Consider the following 21,980-nt stretch of genomic DNA (forward strand, 5'->3'; position numbering starts at 1 on the left):
TGCCGAGAATCTTTCTAACAACGAAACTTCAATGCATCATTTCAATTTCAGTCCAGAGGAGCCAAGGGCCAGTGTCTGCCCGTGTCTGCCCCACGTTGACGAGAGGCACCGATTAGGCGACCCCACTCCAAGCAGACCCCGAGTCCTTGTTACGGAGCCCTTCAATGTATTAAGCAAAGACCGGGGCGACTTCTTTCAAATATCACATTAAAGGAACGCACACAATCCTCCAAATCAAGGTCTATATTTTCACTTACTTCTATTTCCTCATTTAAAAGCCACTGCCCATCAGTCCCCACAAGATGGGTGGGTCTCTATGTCCCCGATTTTAACAAAAATATTCCTCCAAATTATCAACACGAAAAAATGTGTAAAAGGTCAGGGATGCCGAGCATCTTCTCTCCCTTCTCCGTATGGCCTGGTGGCAGGGGAAACTGGCCTTTACAATCCAATAGAATACAATATTCTCAAGTGCTCAGTGGAGAGCCCCACACACAGTAAGAGCTCAGTAAGTACCATTGATTGATTGACTGATCAAGGGTCACGTCATCAGTGCAGTCTGGACTCCCAAACCTTTCTTTTGTCTTGCCCAGAACACCCCTTGTCCTACCTTTTTCCTTGACTCATTTTTCTCTAAAAACAACCCTGGAACAACTCACTCAAATTCTCACTCTTCCCTCCAGCAGATGAGGTGGGTGGACTCACTATGGCCTGAAGCTCAACTGATTTTGAAAAATTAAGATCAGTAAAAAATTTAGGTGGCATCTAACACTTTAATTTAGGGAGGTAAAATCTAGTTTTCCATGCATGAAGATGAATTCTCCAAGCCAACCAAAAACACATAAACAGCTTCCCTCTGGTCTAGTGAGAATTAGGGTGCCTAATTAAGGTGAGAATTTAGAGGTAACTCCCACCTGGTTTAGTGAGAGTTAGTGTGCCAATAACTGATTCAAGTATCTAGTAAAAGTCATTTTCTCACTGAACAGGATCTTTGAAAATAATCTTTTGTTTTTCAACATCTCCTGAATCGGTCAGTATTTACTGAGTTCCTACTTTGTGTAGAGCACTGGACAATCACTCTCCCCACCTTCCAAGCCCTACCAAAGGTGCACCTCCTCGAAGAGTCCTTCCCAGACTAATCCCCACTTTTCCTCAGCTCCCACTCCCTTCTGTGTCACTAGGACTCTCCTCCTTTGTTCTCCCCCACCTCCCCACCCTACAGCACTTATGTATATATGTATACTTGTATAATTCTATTTATATTGGTGCCTGTTTACTTGTATTGATGTCTTTCTTCCCCCCTCTAGACTGTGAGCTCTTTGTGGGCAGGGATTGTCTCTCTTTATTGCCGTATTGTACTTTCCAAACGCTTAGTAAAGTGACCTGCACATAGTAAGCGCTCGATAAATACGATTGAATGAATGAATGAACTAAGAGAATTAAGGGTGGGGAGGAAAAGAAGAAGGGGGGAGAGAGGCTGTCCCTTGGGAGAATGCGTGTGTTTCCCTTTGCTCTGGGAGTTTGTCTACCCCCAAAACACACACACTCACACACACATACTCACTCCCAGGCAGCCGCCGCAGACAGGGTTAACGCACTGAGTTGTGTTTGCGGAACTGCCATTGCTCAATCTGCAAATAACGTGGCGATGTTGACGGTTTCTCCGGCCCCCGGTAAAGTCGGCACGGCGTCGGCGGTAGCCTCGGACAGTTGGCAGTTCAGGCGAGAAGGCGGGGAGGGTGCGGGAAAAGGGACCTGGGCGATCTGGGGTCTCTCCATCCCCGGGGCCGGGGGTGGTGGGGGAGCGGGTGACCCCACAGCCCGAGGGTGGAGGTGGGCAGGGCTGCGGGGGGCTGCCCGCAGGACCCCTCTCTTCCTACCACGCTTAAAAACCTGCTCTTTCTCGTTTGTCTTTATGCAGATCGCCCGGCTGAACTCACCGGGGAAAGCCACCGGACCAAGGTAAATAGAGTCACCTCGCGCGGTCGAAAAGGGCCTGGGATCTAGCGCCACCCCCTCGTTCACTCAATCGTATTTACTGAGCGCTTACTGTGTGCAGGGCACTATACTAAGCGCTTGGGAAAGCACGATACAGCAAAAAGAGAGAGAGAACCCCTGCCCATAACGGGCTTACAGTCTGGTGGGGGCGGGGGGGGGGGACGAGACGGGACAGACATCAAAACAAACAGGCATCAATATAAATATGTAGAATTATAGATATATACATAAGTGCTGTGGGGTGGGGAGGGGAGAGAGCAAAGGGAGCGAGTCGAGGTGACGCGGAAGGGTGGGGAGTTGACGAAAAGGGGGCTTAATCTGGGAAGGCCGCTTGGAGGAGGTGCGCCTTCAGTAGGGCTTTGAAAGGAGGAAAAAGAGTGATTGTTTGGCGGATTTGAAGGGGGGGGGCGTTCCAGGCCAGAGGTAGGACGTGGGCCAGGGGTCGGCGGTGAGACAGGCCGTTCCCCGCCTCCTCATCCGCCCCGAACTGCTCTACTGTACTTTCCCAAGCGCTCAGTACAGTGCTCTGCACGCAGTAAGCGCTCAATAAATACGATTGAATGAATGAGACCTCGCCCCGTTAGCGCCGGGACTCCTGGGGGGGCAGCAGGTCACACAGAAATGGGAGGCGGCGGGTGTGGGGACCGATGGCAGTGCAGGTCAGAGGGGAGAGGGAAGCCTTTCTCCCGAGGGATGGATGTCTTGAGCTAATGAAGAAGGGCATCGCCTCCCCTCCCCCACCCCAAAAAAGTACTTCTTCGGTTTGGGTTGGGGGGAGGAGCAGAATGACCGATTAACTGGGAGGGAGGGATAAAGCAGCCCTTTGGGATTTCTGCGAGAAAGGGAAGGAAAAGTGGCCGGTGAACGGAGAAACGCATGGACACTCCCAGCCCTCCCCCGCCTGCTGTCTCTTCGCTACCCCTCCGCTTCCAGGAGCAAATGTTGACGGATAATAATAATAATGACGGTATTTGTTCAGCACTTACTATGTGCCAAGCACTGTTCGAAGCGCTGAGGTAGAAACAAGGTCATCAGGTTGTCCCAGGTAGGGCTCACAGACTTAATCCCCATTTTACAGATGAGGTAACTAAGGTACAGAGAAGTTAAGTGACTTGCCCAAAGTCATACAGCTGATAAGTGGCGGAGTCGGGATTAGAACCCACGACCTCTGACTCCCAAGCCCGTGCTGTTTCCACTACGCCACACTCCTTCTAGCGTGGCTAGATCGTGGAGGATCCGGGGAGAAGCGCCCGAAGCACTGTTCAGGGCTTAGAACAGTGTTTGGCACATACTAAGCCCTTAACAAATGCCATTATCATTATCATGGTGATGATGATGTCGCGGGGCCTTGGGGGCGAGTGCTGGGAAAGGGCGGCCGGAGAAAAGAAAGGAGAATTTGAATGGAAGTGCGACTTGTGTCATTTATCTAATAGCTCGATGGCCCAATCGGTTGTGGGGGCGGGGCTCTGCTGCCCCGGGGGCCACCTGAGCACACCTGAGCGCACCTGAGCGCACCTGGCGCGCAGGCTGCGACCTCCCTGTGTAAAGCAAGGACCGTGCCTGCTCTAGGGCATCCCCGCTCTCTTTCTCTCGTCCACGAAACAGTATCACCATAAGCATGCGAGTTCTGAGTTTTCTTCCTGCAAGGGAACAATAATAATAATAATGGTATTTCATTCAATTCATTCATTCAATCGTATTTATTGAGCGCTTACTGTATGCAGAGCACTGTACTAAGCGCTTGGGAAGTACAAATATTTGTTAGGCGCTTACTATGTGCCAAGCACTGTTCTAAGCACTGGGATAGATACAAGGTAATCGGGTTGGACACAATCCCTGTCTCACATGGGGCTTCCAGTCTCAATCCCCATTTTCAGATGAGGTAACTGAGGCAGAGAAATTAAGTAACTTGACCAAGTTCACACAACAGACAAGTGGCTGAGCCGAAATTAGAACTCACAACCTCTGACTCCCAAGCCCATGCTCTTGCCACTAGTGTTCAAACCGGTGGATCCGGTGCCAACCTCTCCCCCAACCCCCTCCTTTCATTATTCCATCCCTTCCTTCTTTCCCTTCTTCCCTCAGCCCTTCCCTCCTTTCTTCCCCAGACCCTCCTTCCCTTTTCCCCTCTCTCCACCTAACTCTCTTCCTTCCTTTCCCTTCCCATTTCTCTTCCTTTCTTCCTCTCTTCCTTCCTTAATTATTATTATTATGGTATTTGTTAAGTGCTTACTATGAGCCAAGCACTGTTCTAAGAGCTGGGATAGATACAAGGTCATCACGTTGTCCCACGTGGGGCTCACAGTCTTAATCCCCATTTTCCAGATGAGGTAACTGAGGCTCAGAGAAGTGAAGTGACTTGCCCAAGGTCACACAGCAGACAAGTGGCAGAGTTGGGGTTAGAAACCATGTCCTCTGACTCCCAAGCCTGTGCTCTTTCCACCAAACCCTTCAAGGCCCTACTGAGAGCTCACCTCCTCCAGGAGGCCTTCCCAGACTGAGCCCCTTCCCTCCTCTCCCTCTCGCCCCCCTCTCCATCCCCCCATCTTACCTCCTTCCCTTCCCCACAGCACCTGTATATATGTATATATGTTTGTACATATTTATTACTCTATTTATTTTACTTGTACATATCTATTCTATTTATTTTATTTTGTTAGTATGTTTGATTTTGTTCTCTGTCTCCCCCTTTTAGACTGTGAGCCCACTGTTGGGCAGGGACTGTCTCTATATGTTGCCAATTTGTACTTCCCAAGTGCTTAGTACAGTGCTCTGCACACAGTAAGCGCTCAATAAATACGATTGATGATGATGATGACTAAACCACGCTGCTCATTCCTTCCTTCCGCAGTCTTCCTTTCTTCCTCCCCTTTCCATCCCTTCCCTTCCCCAAACTTATGTCCAAGTGGGGTAACAAGCTGGGCTGACAGGGCCCGAGGAGGCTGGCTGGGCGGAGATCCAGCTCCCTGCCCAAAGCGCTGGGCTTCCAGCATCTGCCCTGCTGGCACTCTCAGTGGATCTAGTCTCACAATGAGTGTCCCCCAGGTGAAGCCAAGTCCCAGGCTCGGGAACCCCAGCTCTCTTGGTGGCGGTTGTGGCCAAAGTGCACGGCTTTTTTTAAAAATAATAATAATAATAATGATAGCATTTATTAAACACTTACTATGTGCAAAGCACTGGTCTAAACGCTGGGGAGGTTACAAGGTGATCAGGTTGTCCCACAGAGGGCTCACAGTCTTAATCCCCATTTTACAGATGAGGTAACCAAGGCACAGAGAAGTTAAGTGACGTGCCCAAAGTCACACAGCTGACATTTGGCGGAGCCGGGATTTGAACCCATGACCACTGACTCCAAAGCCCATGCTCTTTCCACTGAGCCACACTGCTTCCCCTCTCAGCAGGAACTGCATGGATTTCCCGCAAAACTTCTTGGGGTGGGGGGTGGGGGGGGGAGTGTGTGTGTGTGTGTGTGTGTGTGTGTGTGTGTGTGTGTGTGTGTGTGTGTGTGTGTGTGTGCAAAACGACATCCTGGGAAGAGAAAGAAACTGAAATACATCTTCTACCCAGGGATTTCTTGTCTTTCTGGAATCGCTAAAACCCACAATTAGGAGAGTCATTGAACAAATACCAAGCTTCAAAGAAGAAGAAACTAAAACAATGAAGATGCCCCGGGCAACAGGTTATTTTTAAGAATACCGTTTATATTTTCTAGGAGAAGCACCAGGCAATGTGTGTAAAAGAACTCGAATTACCCCATCCCTTAGAGCTGCCCTGGGTTTATGGGATCAGTTTTGCTCATTACCTGAGAACTATGGTCTACAATTAGGTGGCACAATATTTCTACATCAGTCTGCCCCGACCTTAAAGTGTGAGCTTCTTGTGGGCAGGAATCATGCCTTGGGCTACTGAGTATGGGCTACTATGGTGTATTGTGACCCGAGGGTGTTCAATAAATTTGAAATCCTAGCATATATGATCTGTTTCCAAAATAATTGACCTAATTTTAAGGGAGGGGGGGGTCTTCAGTTTACAAGGGCTTAACTTGTATCAGTTGATTAACTTGAACTACCCCAGCACTTAGACCAGTGCTTGACACATAGTAAGTGCTTAACAAATACCATAGTTATTATTATTGTTATTATTATATCCAAATGGGCCATGTTCAAATTTGGTGTTCCAAAGAGCTTAACCGACACATTCGTTTGGGACTATGCTAAGGTACTTTTACATCCTGTCACTAAATTCCCTGATAAGAATAATAATAATAATATGTATTAAGTGCTTTCTATGTTCCAGGCACTGTACTAAGCGCTGGGGAAGATACAAGCAAATCATGTTGGACATAGTCCCTGTCTCACATGGGGCTCATAGTCTCAGTCCCCATTTTACAGGTGAGGTGACTGAGGCACAGAGAAGTGAAGTGACTTGTCCAAGATCATAGAGCAGATAAGTGGCAGAGCTAGGATTAGAACACCTTACCTTCTGCCCCCCAGGCCCAAGTTCTATTCACTACACCATGTTGCTTCTCTATGATGTGTCAGCCAGCCAGCCATGCAGGCCTCACCCCTGTTCCTTTCTCTCTGTCTCTCTGTCTCTCTCCGTCTCTGTCTCTCTGTCTCTCTCTGTCTCTGTCTGTCTCTCTCTGTCTCTGTCTCTCTCTCTCTCCTCCCTCTCCTGCATGTTGGTTGCTGTGGGGGAATCAGGATTTTTCCTCTCTGCTGCTTAGTTGAAAGAGCACTGGACTGGGAGTCAGGAAACCCAGGTTCTAATCTGGTTTTCTGCTGAAGCAGTGTGGCTCGGTGGAAAGAGCACAGATTTGGAGTCAGAGGTCATGGGTTCAAATCCCAGCTCAGCCAACTGTCAGCTGTGTGACCTTGGGCAAGTCACTTAACTTCTCTGGGCCTCAGTTATCTCATTTGTTCAATGGGGATTAAGACTGTGAGCCCCCCATGGGACAAGCTGATCACCTTGTAACCTCCCCAGCGCTTAGAACAGTGCTTTGCACATAGTAAGTGCTTAATAAATGCCATTATTATTATTATTATTACTTGCCTACTGGATGACCTGGGGCAAAGAATTTATCTTCTCTGGGCCTTAGTGTCCTCATCTGTAAAAAGGGGATCAGCTACTCATTACCCCTCGCTCTTAGTCAAAAGTCAATCAATCAATCATATTTGAAGCAGCGTGGCTCAGTGGAAAGAGCACAGGCTTTGAAGTCAGAGGTCCTGGGCTCGAATCCTGGCTCTGTCAATTGTCAGCTGTGTGACTTTGGACCAGTCACTTAACTTCTCTGTGCCTCAGTTACCTCATCTGTAAAATGGGGATAAATACTGTGAGCCCCCTGTGGGACAACATGATCATCTTGTAACTTCCCCAGCACTTAGAACAGTGCTTTGCACATAGTAAGTGCTTAATAAATGCCATTATTATTATTATTATTAACTGAGTACTTACTGTGTGCAGAATGGTGTACTAAGCACTTGGGAGAATATGATATAACAATATAACGGAGTTGGTAGACACGTTCCCTGCCCACAGCAGTCTAGAGGGGAGACAGACATTAATATAACTGAATAAATTACAGATATGTACATAAGCGCTGTGGGGCTGAAGGAGGGGTGAAGAAAGGGAGAAAATCCAAGTGCAATGTGAGAATGTGAACCCCTTGTGTAACAGGACCTGTGAACAACTGATTATCTTGCTTCTAACCCTAGAGCTTGGTACACAGTGGGCTTAATAAAGTCTATCATTAATTAACCCCAAATGTTGATTTGTATAATTACAAAAAGATTGGGTGTTGCTTGCTTTAGCATATGCTATGACTTGACATTTAATGTGACAACCTGGAGTCCAGTCCCCTGGCTCTAAATTGACAACTTTTGCAATTAAATGCAGAAGGGAGACCCAGAAAGAGGCAAGTGGCAGTTGGGAATCACGGGATATGTGTTGGGAGAGGGGGCCACAGGGGAAGCAAGTAATCAAACAGGTGCTGCCCCATAGACCCCAGAGCTAGTACAGGCCCATGTAGACCCCAGTTAGGCCTGGCCCTTGAGGTCAGAAACTACGTCTACTATTAGACTCTTTTGAGGGTTTAGTACAATGCTTTCTACAAAGTGGGTGCTCAGTAAATACCACTGATGGATACGTATGCTAGGCCCCAAGTACTTTGACAATGCTTTGATTGTAAACACTACACTTAAAAAGAAGAAAAGTTTATATCGTGAAAAAAACCTCAAATATATCATGAAAGTTACCTGCTTTCCAAACCAGTGTGAAACAATTTTTCCCCTCCATGTGGATGGATTCAAACAGTCAGTCAACCGATGGCATTGCTGGAATAATTACTACAGGTTGAGGTCTGCACTGGCAGCTTGGGAGAGTATAGCAGAGGTATAAAACACAATCTCTGCCCTGTATTTTGAATTTCCCAAGTAGCTACTGCAGTGCTACTAGTGAAGGAGCTTTTTCAGTCTAACATGAGGGACAGATACAGCATAATTTACAGATTGGAGGAAGAAGAGAGTGGCAAGATGGATGTGTAAATGAGTAAGTGCTCAAATAGTAGAGTGTGTACATCGTAGCATACAAAGGAGGTGCGGGTGGTAGCAAGTGCGAGAGTGCTGGGGTGGAAGTGAGGAGGAAATGTGGTTTCCCCTCCCACTTGAAAGCGGTACTACCACCTTCAACGGTGACTGGGTCTGAACCCAGCTCTGAGCACACTGCACTTCAGCTGATTCGCCAACTTGTTCTAGAAAAATTGGAACATAGTTGTCATGGGAAACTTTTCAACAGAACTACAAGCTAGAATTTGGACAAGGAGGTCCCGAAATGGATCAAGAGAAACCACACAGCTAAACCTGACCTTAGGGAAACATCTCAATCAGTCAGTCTGTCAGTGATATTTATTGAGGGCTCGCTGGATGTAGAACACTGTACTGTTTGGGAGAGTATGACAAAGCAGACACAGACCCTGCCCTCTAGTTTACACTCTAGAGAGAGGGGAGACAGACAGTGCTTTGCACATAGTAAGCGCTTAACAAATGTCATCATTATTATAATAGAAAACAGATAGAAGGTAGAGGAAAAAGAGGCAAAATAAATGTTAGTGCTTAAATAAAGTGGTGTGTGAGATACATACAAAAGTGTGTTTGTGTAGCGCTGAAGTGGAGGTTGGGGGGCAGGGTAGGGGTTGTAATCTGGGAAGAGGAGAAATAAACCTGGGAAGGCCTCCTGAAGGAGATAATTCTTCTAAATAGTGGATTATCACCAAATATGGTTTGGTGGATATGAAGGGGGAAGGAAATTTTAGGCTGGGGTAGAGGCATGAATCGGAGTTCTGTGGCTGGAAAGCAGAAAGCGGCCTTCTTTGGAGGCTCAGAGCAAGCTTTTGAATAGAAGAGATGAGGTGGGATAACTTTCCTTTCCTTTTTCTCCCCAGTTGTTGTTTGGTCTGCCTTCTATTCTCCGGTGTTGGCCTTAACAATGGCAGCTTTTATCATCCCTTTCCAAAGGCTCTTCATTTTTTTCTTTTATTTTATTTTTTTTGTGTGGTCCGCTTTGAGTCAAAGATGTTTCTTAATCACACCTGAATTAGAAGTGTCATGATATTTGGAAACATTCCAGCTTTGTCTCCTTTACTGCTGTACCAGTGTTATAAATAGCTTCCTGATGATACTGAGAGGTGATTAAAGGTTCCTGAATGCAGTCTTTGGAAACCCCCTTATTAACTATCTTTTTGATGTAAAGAGTTTGCAAAGGTTACCCTCTGCCCGGCACTAAGACCTATTTCACCAAGTCTTGGGAATGCTAGGTTTTCTTCCACTTGCTGCAAATTCCATCTTAATGCATTCCATTTCCGAAGCTTCCTGACAGACAACGTCAGAGCTGTTAGAGGGTGGTTAAAAGTCTTATCTTTTTTCTTAGCTAATAGGCATTTGGTTGAAGAGTATGACTAAAATGGATCTTGAAAACCTGAAGAGTACTTTATTTTGCAGTCGTGAACAATTTGTCTTTCAGTTGTTAAGGCTCAGCTTGCTTCTTTCCCTTTTGAAAATGCGCCATAATTTGATAGTTTTCTTGTTTTAGCCACATTTTGCCTGTAACAGCTAAACAGCTTTGTAAACAAAAGTTGCTTGTGTAAGCAACAGAAAGCAGGGTACATAGAGCAGAAGTCTTTCAACAATTGACTAAGTAAATGGGTGTGTGTGAGAGGGCTTCCCTCATGAAACTTTAAATAAGATCCTATGAACCCTAATACAATCTGGGGGTAGTGGTAAACAAAAGCATGTGTGTTAGATGCTGGCATTTAGGGAGAAAAATCAACTATATTGTGTTTCTTTTTGACGGCAGGGTTCTTTTAAGTTTTGTAATCAACATGATCTTGGAGTCTCTAGAAAAATGACTCCACTGAGTATGCAGATATGAAAGTTTTTGATGTATGAAGGTCAATTTCTAGTTCAAAAAAAGTCACTGCATTCTGATAAAACAAAAAAATTAACTGTTTTCAGATATGAACTTGTCTGAATTCAAGATACTACTCAAGACAGACTTCTGTGAGTTTCTATTTTCCATGGGAGTGTTCTGAAAGGTTTGCAGTGGAAGAGAGTCAGATCTTTGTTTTCTGAGCCTTTTCACTACAAATGCAGTTTCTTTTAGGGGTGGCTTACTCTAAAATAGAATTAAGATCATTCTAATAACCTAAGATGGGTTATTGATAGAATTAGAACTCCCATTGTCTGCCAATGCCTAAATGTTTGTGCATGAGATTTTTGAAAAATCTATCTGATTCTGTTCTTTAAACAACCTCAACCTCGTCTCTTGGATCTTTAACATATCTCATAAATTAAACATGAACTAGTAAATATTAAGCATAACATAAATGAAGATAGGGTCTTTGGTAAAATCATGACCTAGAGACTCTGCTACCTTTTAATCTCGTTAAAACGCATACCCAGGATTCATTAAAACAATGGTCTTCCCTCTGCTAGCATGTATTAATTTTACAAAGGTGAATATTTAGGGTGATGGGATTTTAGATAGCTATTGAAATCTCATTCTATTCTCTACAATTATATATACTTCTGGGGAAGATTTGTTTGTTTTGGTTTTTTTTTATTTTTTATTTTGTTTTATTTTAGTTTGAAAAAAACCCCACAAAGGTAAAAATCCACCTCCTATTCTTTAAAATCTCACTTTTTCTGTGTATTGCAGTGCTCTTGGAAAACCTCTCTTATGCTCCCCCCAAACACACACACACACACACACACACACACACACACACACACACACACACACACATGGTTTCAGAGGAGTAGGTTATTTGTTTTGTTTTCTGGGTGTTTTTACACTTAATCCTTTCTCCTGGTTAGATCACAACTTTCAGGATCCCCCACCCCCAATAAAAGGACCCTTCTGTCAAATGGAAGCTAATCCTTTCTATCCTGGGTTTGAGGCACTTATGAATGGTGGGTGAAATTGGGGATCCATGTTCTGATGTGAATTTAAAAACCAATGAATGACCTTTGGGTGCTATCTTTGCCCTTCCATCTAAAATGGACAATGGGAGAAAATCTGGATTTGGCCTTGATGGGCTTAGAAAACATTATGAACACATCGAAGTCACTTTTAAACCATCCAATAGGTACATAATAACATTGCTTCCACTAAACTGTAGAAATTCTTGAGCCCCCAATAGTTTGTCCGAAGATTTTTAATGGAATCCGTAACACTCTCTCACAGTAATTCATTCATTCAATCATATTTATTGAGCATTTACTGTGTGCAGTGCACTGGCACCGTAAACTAAGCCTTTGTAAAGTACAATTCAATAATAAAAAGAGACAATCCCTGCCCACACCGGGCTTACAGTATAGAGGAAGTCTAGAAGTCTAGTGAGTAATGAGGCAGTTGGGCTTCAAACAGCTAGAGACTTTAGTGAGGTTTTCAATGTGCAAATTTGAGAGTTGAAAGGAATATCTTTAAGCGCAAGATCACCAGTCTTTAGCTTTTGTTCTTTTTTTAGTATTTTCCCAAATTTCAGAAGTGCCAATCCAAATCCAAATGAGCATGATCTTTTTGGGGGATGGATAACTTTGGGATTTCCCTTCCAAAAACAGTTTGGGACCCTAAGGCATACCTCAGCAAACCCTGCAAAACCAAGGCCCCAAATAGACTCTGGCTGGAGTTTTCTAGACCTTCTAGAAGGTAGGCTTCATGGCCTGAAATGTGTTCATTATTGAAGAACATTGAAGAATTGTATTCATTATTCTTCTAGACTGTGAGCCCGTTGTTGGATAAGGACTATCTCAATATGTTGCCGATTTGTACTTCCCAAGGGCTCTGCACACAGTAAGCTCTCAATAAATATGATTGAATGAATGAATGAATTGAGCACTTACTGTGTGCAGAGCACTGTACAATTCGGCAACAGATAGTGACAGTTCCTACCCTACAATGGGCTCACAGGCCTGTGCTCTATCCACCAGGCCACACTGCTTGATAGACAAACTTGGGACCACTATTATTATTTTTATTATGGTATTTTTCAAACATTGTTCGATTCATTAGGGTAAATACTTGTTGATCAGGTTGGGCACAGTCCCTGTCCCACTTGGGTTTCACAGTCTAAGTAGGAGGAATAACAGGTATTGAATCCCCATTTTACAGGGAACTAAGGCCCAGAGAAGTTAAGTGACTTGCTCATATTGACACAGTAAGCAATTTGCAGAGCTGGGATTAGAACTCAGGATCTTAAATTCTCAAGCCCCTGCTCTTACCCCTAAACCAAGCTATTTCTTTGCCCATTCAATCAATCAGTCCGTCAATGGTATTAGAGAGCTTACTGTGTGCGGAGCACTCTTCTAAGTGCTTGAAACAGTGAGGCTTAACTGAATTTTTCTTGTAGTTCATGCTCAGGAACTTGTAAAATATTTTAAAGAAACTATATCAACATCACCTCTCAATGATAAAGTAAACGGGGGGTGGGGGGGCTGTTATGCTACATCCTTCACTCATTCTGAATTATCTGTAAATTTCAAAATACCTATGTCAAAGGTCTCAGTCTAGATTTTGGGAGGATTTTTAGAATGCTAAAGCTAAAAAATATCTAACATGGGCTTTGTACTTAAGCAACACACTGAAATGCAATGGAAAAATTTTTTAAATCCATTTTTGATTTACTTCACAGCAACATGTCACACTTAGAACTAATTCAGGCAGCTCTTTCTTCCCTTCACATTGGCCATGTTACAATCTGATGGCAACTGAATGCATTGTGGAACTCCTTAATGAATGAGTGAATGAGGTAAAGGAAATAAACGAAGTGTAGCAAGGAGGCCTCCCTGTTGAAAAGGGCTCTAGATGCAGAAAAATAAGCTTGGTGTTTTGGAGGGTTTTTTTGTGGGTTTTTTTTGGTGCGGGGGGAGCTGTAGCATTTGAATTGAGATATTATTGAGGTAAGGCCAGGTAATTGCTTTCTTTTCTCCTTTTGTCATTCCGGAGGTGGGAACAATAGGTGCTATTTGGGGTTGAGATCTGCCCTTCTAACCTTTGCTGCTCTTAAAATGCCTTCGGGTCATCAGAAGATTCCTCGTGCCTTTTAATTTTTTTAATTTAATTTAATTTTTAACTAAGGGGAGATTATTGGAGCATAATACCGATCAACCTGGAGATTAGTAAGGAACTATTGATTCTCCACACTGCTCTCAACAGTTTTTCTTTGGACTTAACTTTTTTTAAAAAATCCTTGTCTTCATTATTTCAGTTTCCCCAGACAGATGCCACCCCTGGGGGAAGGAGGCAGCAGAGAATTAGCAGCAGAAAAGAGCCGGGAACGGGAGGTCAGCTTGGAAGAAGTCAGGACATTAGCAAGACTCCCCGTTGGAAAGGTTTTCTACTCCAAACTGCCACTTAGAGGACCCTTGGAGGATTGGGTTGTCTGCCTTGGCCAAGCTGTGGTTGAACCAGCTGCTAATTTAGGCCCAGCTGGATGGCCTTGGTCTACATCAAAATGGCATTTATTAAATATTTATTATTTATTGAGAAGCAATGTGGCCTAGTGAATAGAGCTAGGCATGGGAGTCAGAAGGACATGGATTCTAATTCCGGCTCTGCCACTTGCCTGCTATGTGATACTGGGCAAGTCGCTTAACTTCCCTGTGCCTCAGTTACCTCATCTGTAAAATGGGGATTAAGACTATAAACCCCACGTGGGACATGGACAGTGTTTAACTCGATTAGCTTTTATCTACCCCAGCACTTACTACAGTGCCTGGCACATAGTAAGCGCTTAATAAATAACGTAAGCCCATTGTTGGGTAGGGAACATCTCTATGTGTTGCCGACTTGTACTTCCCAAGCACTTAGTACAGTGCTCTGCACATAGTAAGTGCTCAATAAATACAATTGAATGAATGAATAAATATCATTAAAAAAAACTCAAGTGCTTGCTATGTGCTAAGGCCAGGGGGAGCTTGGACACAGACCCTGTGCCACAAGAGGCCCAAATGCCTGTGAGAAAAGCAGGAATCTTATCCACATTTTTCGGATGAGGAAACTGAGGCCCAGAGAGGTGGAGTGACTTTCTGTGAGTCACTCAGCAGTTGGGTGGCCAAGCTGGGAAAGAACAAGGATCTCCTGACATCCTTCCAGGCCCATGCTCTTTCCACTAGGCCTGAAGATGGGGGAATTCCAAGTGAACAACACTCACTCTGCTCCTGAACAGATCCAGAAATGCCAGTGGGACAAGGCCAACAAGGGAGATGAATTGTGCCCTTGCTGCTCTTCCTATTTGGGCTGGGCACATGTAGAAACGCTGGCTGTAAGTGAGCACAATTCCTTCTGGGACATGCCCAAGGGTTTTTAGATTTGCCTCCAACCCAGGTGGGCACTCCCTGAGACCCAGTTTGCGTGACTGTCTATCTCCACTCAGCAGGGCAGGCTGCGGAGCAAAATGTTGGAACTGTCCGAGTTCAGCCTATGTGCTGGAGCTCAGAGGCTGAGGGGGAAAGTCAGTCAGTCATTTTTATTGAGTGCTTACTGTGTGCAGAACATGACACACAAGTGCTTGGAAGACCATAACAATAAACAAACACCTTCTCTGCCCACAGCAAGCTTACAGTCTAGAGGGGGAGACAGACAGCAATAGAAATAAATAAATTCCAGCTCTGTACCTAAGTTCTGTGGGGCTGGGAGTGGGGGATGAATAAAGGAAGCAAGTCAGGGTGATCCAGAAGGGAGTGGGAGAAAAGGAAAGAAGGGCTTAGTCAGGGAAGGTCTCTTGGAGGAGAAGTACCTTTAATAAGGCTTTGAAGCTGGGGAGAGAGGGGTGCTCTTCAGGGGAGTAGGGTGGACCAGTCCTCCGAGAACCACAGGTGGTCTTTCCGAGGGGATGGGCCTGGGGTAGTCAGATTCTTTAGCCCAATGGTCAAAGTGGCTTGGGTTCAACTTGTGCCTTGGATTAGTTCCTAGTTCCCACTTCCTGATTGGTTAAGTGTCCACGGGGTGAACGGGCAGGTAGCTGGGCTCTTGGGTGAGGTCAGAAAAGACATGAGTGATCTATGCTCTGCAGAGCAGGCCCTGAACACAAAGGAGGGTAGTGGCCCAATGAAGAGAGCACAAAACTGGGAGTCAAGAGGCCTGGGTTCAAGTCCTTCCTCTGTCACTTGCCTGTGGTGTGATCTTGGTCAAATCTATTAACTTCTCAGGACCTCAAATTACTTATCTGTAAAATGAGGGCAAAATACTGTTCTCCGTCCTTAGACTGTGATCCCTGAGTGGGACAGGCATTGAGTTCAATCTGATTATCTTGCATCTATCCCAGTTATTAGTTCACAGTAAGCACATGATAAATACCATCGTTTTTAAGGCACAGTTCCTGTGAGCATTGGGCATGAACTGAAGATGAGATTTACTTCAAATCCAAAACTTCCTTCTGATAAATTATTGTCCTTAGATACCCTCCTCCCTGCCCCAGCAGGGTTGTCCAATGGGAGCACAATCTCCAATGAAGACAAAATTTTGCTTCTCTACTGAATGGTGGATCACAGTGTCAGGAGAGGCTTGGGTTCTGAGGCTTATATTCTTTTCATCACAGCTTTGTACCCCTGTGACTGATGGAAGGGTGAGTGGTCATTTGGAAAAAATATTGATTTTCTTCCCTACCCAAGAGTTGTGGAATGTAGCAGCAGTGGTTCTATTTGGGAAGGGGGACGAATGGTTTTGGTTTGGGGTGGGGACATGTGTATGTGTGTTTTGCTGGTGGAATGCACACCTGTGAGTACAGAATTTGGGCCACTGGGTTTGTGTACATCCACCCCTGACATTCAGATCAAAGTCCCCTGGGTATTATACACCTGAGAAAAGGAACGGCCAACTTTTGTCAATGCTACCCAGAGCTCATAGTATCCAGTCCCAAGACTGGCTGGTTTGACTTTCTTTCCTCAGGTGCTTTGGAGAGAGAGGAAAATTGAACCTGTATTAGTTAAGCCTGCGTTCATGAGCCGTGAGCTAAATGCACTAGGGAACTAAGCCTGCATTCGCTAGTTAAACCTATATGCGTTAGCTAAGCCAGCCTTTGTTAACTTTAGTTAAGCCTGCACTAGTTAAGTAGGCAGGCATTCAGGCTCCCAAAATACAAGCTGCTTCTCCTCCTCCTCTCCCCTCATAGAGATATTTCAGGTGAAAGTGCTTTGTGGTTTTTACCTGAGATACCAGAATCATCAAAACAAACAAACTTGGGTGTAGGGGGAGAGTTCCGTTGTCTGGGGAGTTTTGCTGTTGTTAATCTGAAAAGCAGCATGGCCTAGTGGAAAGAGCAGGGCCTGAAAGTCAGAGAAGCTGGGTTCTAACTCTTACTCTGCCACTTACCTGCTGTGTGACCTTGGGCAAGTCACTTACCTTCTCTCTAAGTCACTTCCCTTATCTGCAAAATGGGGATTCAATACCTGTTCTCCCTCCTAGAGTGAGTCCCAGGTGGTACCTGATGATCTTGTATCTACCCCAGCGCTTAGTATAGTCCTTGGCACATAGTAAATGCTTAGCAAATATTACAGTGATTATTATTGTCTTGCAGTTCAGTAAAGTAATATTCAAGAAAAATGTGAACAGCAAGAACACACAAGTAATCAAGTATGAAAATGGAGGTCACCCCTTCCCCAGGAGAATCTTTGTATTTTCTTTTAGGGCACAGCAGGGTTGGGGGTGGGGAGGTGGAGGGCTGACAGTGTTTAAAAAAGCTGAAGTGTGGAAAGCCAGGTCAGTGCAATCGAGCCCTCGGCAAATATTGATCACTTGAACAAAACAGTTTGGGGGAGGGAGTCAAGGATCTGGAGTAGCTTGCCCTCTAGTTTTCTTTTCAAGAGAGACTGTTTCTCCTGCCCTTGGGTGGGAAGATGGGATAGCCTCAACTTTCACATTGTACCTATAATGGTTTTGGTTTTTGTTAATCTCTGGATGCTGATGGTGGAGGAAAAGTGCAGGTGGTAGAAGAACAGGCAAGGGAAGGAGAAGAAGTGGAGGCGATCATTTTCCTTCTCTTTCCACTGCCTGTTCTGATACCATTTCATTTACTGCTGAATTCTGAATGATTCGATTTTGAATAATCTATTTTCTCATTTTAAACGATTTGCACCCAAAGTGTCAGAAATAGAGATTGGGGGACAGGGAGGAGGAATGTTATTCCCTAAGAACATGTTAGCTCTGATCCATGGCTGGCGCAGGGGAGAAGACAGGCCAAAGAAGGGCCAAAATAGGTTTAGTGTAAAAAAAAAAAAAATTCAACCCTGGCCATTTCCCACCTTTCTTGAAGGGAAACAAAGACTTCGAGCTGGAACTTCAGCACCTCCAGGCTAACGCCCTCCCTCCCCTTCTCCCCCCTTCCTCTCCCCCATTCCTGGGCGCATTATTTCCTGGGGAAAGTAAAGTGAATTTACTACTGATATTTTGGAGATCCTTCATTCTTAAGTGTCCTTTTGTGCAAACTAGGTGACTTTAGATGTAAATACAGAAAGTTGGAATCCTCTTTTGAGGCTTTTAAGGGTGACCCATTCAAGAAGACTTTGCCCGTGTTTAAACACCCCTTATCAAAACTTAATTTCCATGAATGATGGATTTTGGCACTTGATGGAAGGGTGAAGAATGTTTAATTACCCTATTTTCATGTGCTAATGAAGTCAGTGTGACTTAAGGCGGTTTTTTTTCTCCTACTAAGGTAGGCTGTTTGATTATGCACATGACTTCTTATGTTTCTCTCCCGGGCTCTGTCTCTACTAAATGGCTGTCTTATTAAGTAACAGTGGCTAATCTGTCTGTCTGACCACAGGCCTTGGCCTTCTTATGTTCGAATGGTCTGTAATTAGCAAAGCTGTCAAACAGGAGTCGTCTTTTCAGTGAACGTTTTGGAAACAGGGCTCAAATCCTGCAATGCTGAAAACCATAAAGGTCCGGAGTCTCATGGCCCCTCATCTCTCCATATGGTATTTTACCCTCTATCTGTAGTGGATTTTAGTGTCTGTTGTTGGCTAATTCTATTGCACTCTCCTGAACTCTGTGTCCAATGCTAATAATCATAATTAGGGCATTTACTAAGTGTTTACTATGTGCCAAGTGCTTTACAAAGAGCTGGGATATATGGGATAGAGCTGACATAGGGCACAGTCAGGAGGATGGGTATTTAATCCCCATCTTACTGATGAGGAAACTGAAGCACAGATAAGCTCAGTGACTTGCCCAAGGTCACAAAGCAGGCAAGTGGAGGGGGCAGGACTAGGTCCCAGATCTTCTGCCTCTCAGCCCCAGGTTGTCTCCAATCAATCAATCGTATTTACTGAGCACTTACTATGTGCAGAGCACTGTACTAAGCGCTTGGGAAGTACAAGTTGGCAACATATAGAGACAGTCCCTGCCCAACAGTGGGCTCACAGTCTAGAAGGGAGAGAGAGTGTAAGGACTAAGTAAACAGCACTGATTGATAGCACTGCTGCAGTGTGCTGATTAAAATGAAGATAACTGTTCTAACAGGAAGAAACAGAGAAAAACTTCAGTGGATTTCAGCTAGTTGTTTAAACAAAGTTTGGATAGTCAGATGTCCAGCAAATAAGTTACAAGCTCCTCAAGGGCAGGGATCCTGTCGACTCCTCTCAAGTGCTACTCCAGCCACCTGTGCTTCTGACCCCATTCCCTCTCATCTTATGAAATCTCTCGCTCCATCCCTTCTCCCCTCCTTAACTTCCATCTTCAACCGCTCACTCTCCACTGGTTCCTTCCCCTCTGCCTTCAAACATGCCCATGTCTCTCCCATCCTAAAAAAAACCCTCTCTTGACCCCACCTCACCTTCTAGTTATCGTCCCATATCCCTCCTACCATTCCTTTCCAAACTCCTTGAACGAGTTGTCTACACGCGCTGCCTAGAATTCCTCAACAACAACTCTCTCCTCGACCCCCTCCAGTCTGGCTTCCGTCCCCTTCATTCCACGGAAACTGCGCTCTCAAAGGTCACCAATGACCTCCTGCTTGCCAAATCCAACGGCTCATACTCTGTCCTAATCCTCCTCGACCTCTCAGCTGCCTTTGACACTGTGGACCACCCCCTTCTCCTCCACACGTTATCTGACCTTGGCTTCACAGACTCCGTCCTCTCCTGGTTCTCCTCTTATCTCTCCGGTCGTTCTTTCTCAGTCTCTTTTGCAGGCTCCTCCTCCCCCTCCCATCCTCTTACGGTGGGGGTTCCCCAAGGTTCAGTGCTTGGTCCCCTTCTGTTCTCAATATACACTCACTCCCTTGGTGACCTCATTCGCTCCCACGGCTTCAACTATCATCTCTACGCTGATGACACCCAGATCTACATCTCTGCCCCTGCTCTCTCCCCCTCCCTCCAGGCTCGCATCTCCTCCTGCCTTCAGGACATCTCCATCTGGATGTCCGCCCGCCACCTAAAGCTCAACATGTCGAAGACTGAGCTCCTTGTCTTCCCTCCCAAACCTTGTCCTCTCCCTGACTTTCCCATCTCTGTTGACGGCACTACCATCCTTCCCGTCTCACAAGCCCGCAAACTTGGTGTCATCCTCGACTCCGCTCTCTCATTCACCCCTCACATCCAAGCCGTCACCAAAACCTGCCGGTCTCAGCTCCGCAACATTGCCAAGATCCGCCCTTTCCTCTCCATCCAAACCGCTACCCTGCTAATTCAAGCTCTCATCCTATCCCGTCTGGACTACTGCACTAGCCTTCTCTCTGATCTCCCATCTTCGTGTCTCTCTCCACTTCAATCCATACTTCATGCTGCTGCCCGGATTATCTTTGTCCAGAAACGCTCTGGACATATTACTCCCCTCCTCAAAAACCTCCAATGGCTACCGATCAATCTGCGCATCAGGCAGAAACTCCTCACCCTGGGCTTCAAGGCTGTCCATCACCTCGCCCCCTCCTACCTCACCTCCCTTCTCTCCTTCTACTGCCCAGCCCGCACCCTCCGCTCCTCCACCACTAATCTCCTCACTGTACCTCGCTCTCGCCTGTCCCGCCATCGACCCCCGGCCCACGTCATCCCCCGGGCCTGGAATGCCCTCCCTCTGCCCATCCGCCAAGCTAGCTCTCTTCCTCCCTTCAAGGCCCTGCTGAGAGCTCACCTCTTCCAGGAGGCCTTCCCAGACTGAGCCCCTTCTTTCCTCTCCCCCTCGTCCCCCTCTCCATCCCCCCGTCTTACCTCCTTCCCTTCCCCACAGCACCTGTATATATGTATATATGGTTGTACATATTTATTACTCTATTTATTTATTTTACTTGTACATTTCTATCCTACTTATTTTATTTTGTTGGTATGTTTGGTTCTGTTCTCTGTCTCCCCCTTTTAGACTGTGAGCCCACTGTTGGGTAGGGACTGTCTCTATGTGATGCCAATTTGTACTTCCCAAGCGCTTAGTACAGTGCTCTGCACATAGTAAGCGCTCAATAAATACGATTGATTGATTGATTGACTATCTCTATCATACTATCTCAAGAGCTTTATATAGTGCTCTGCACACCGTGAGTGCTCAGTGAATGCTGATTGCTTGATGGAATTGTGGAGGTTTAAAGCACCACCTCATCCCCTGCAGGGCAGGGTTTGTGTGCTATGAAATGTCCTTGATTCTTAACCCACGGATGGTATTCTGAACCAATACACCTAGACGTTCTTTCTTACTTCTTTAAGGGAATAAGCTCTGGAGAGATGAGTAAAAATTTGTGCTGCTTGGCCAAATCGTGGTGGTGGATTGAATCGAGTTCCCCATCCATTTCAGAGATGGAAACTAGAGACCTGCAGGGCCGACTCAGGGAGGGTCGTTGTGTGTTTCTGGTCAGGGGTGGGGGAGGAGATACGAATTTAAGGGACTGTGGTATTCAGGAGGAGCTCTGAGGGAGATTTCAGGGAAGGGGCTTTGAGAGTTTATGTTTGGAGACGGGGCCTCAAGGAGCTGTGGCACTGTCGGGGGGGCTTTGAGTGGGTGTGGTGTTTGGAGGTGAGGCTTCAGAGGTGGTGGTGTTTGGGGATGTGAGGGGGTGAGGCCTCGAGAATGTTCAGTAGGGTGTACAGTGTTCAAAGGACAAGGCATACAACCCCTCTTGTCCCCTCTGGGGGGGACACAAAACACCTCCAGCAAGTCCGGGAGCCCCAAGCCCATAGGACAGGACAAAGTCCAGGAGACCCTGGCTAGCCTTCCCTGGCCATCCCCAGGCCAAGACCAGGCCCGGTGGAGGTGCAGCCTCTGGGGTGAATTGGGGAGGGGGGGTGTCTAGAGGAGCCTCGACCTGGATAGGACCCTTTAGTTCACTCTCAGGCTTGGACCTTCTGGCTCTCCTCCACAAGGGGCATGTGAGTCCCTGAGGGGGACGTGTTCACTCCTGTCCCTGACCCTCCCATGGAACAGATCTCCCATGGAACAGATCTCCCATGGAAGGGTCCAGCTGCCGGCCAAATTGACTAGCGCCATCCCTCTGCTCTTCCCTG

This window comes from Tachyglossus aculeatus, chromosome 19 (assembly GCF_015852505.1).
Source record: "Tachyglossus aculeatus isolate mTacAcu1 chromosome 19, mTacAcu1.pri, whole genome shotgun sequence".
NCBI classification, from domain to species: Eukaryota; Metazoa; Chordata; class Mammalia; order Monotremata; family Tachyglossidae; genus Tachyglossus; species Tachyglossus aculeatus.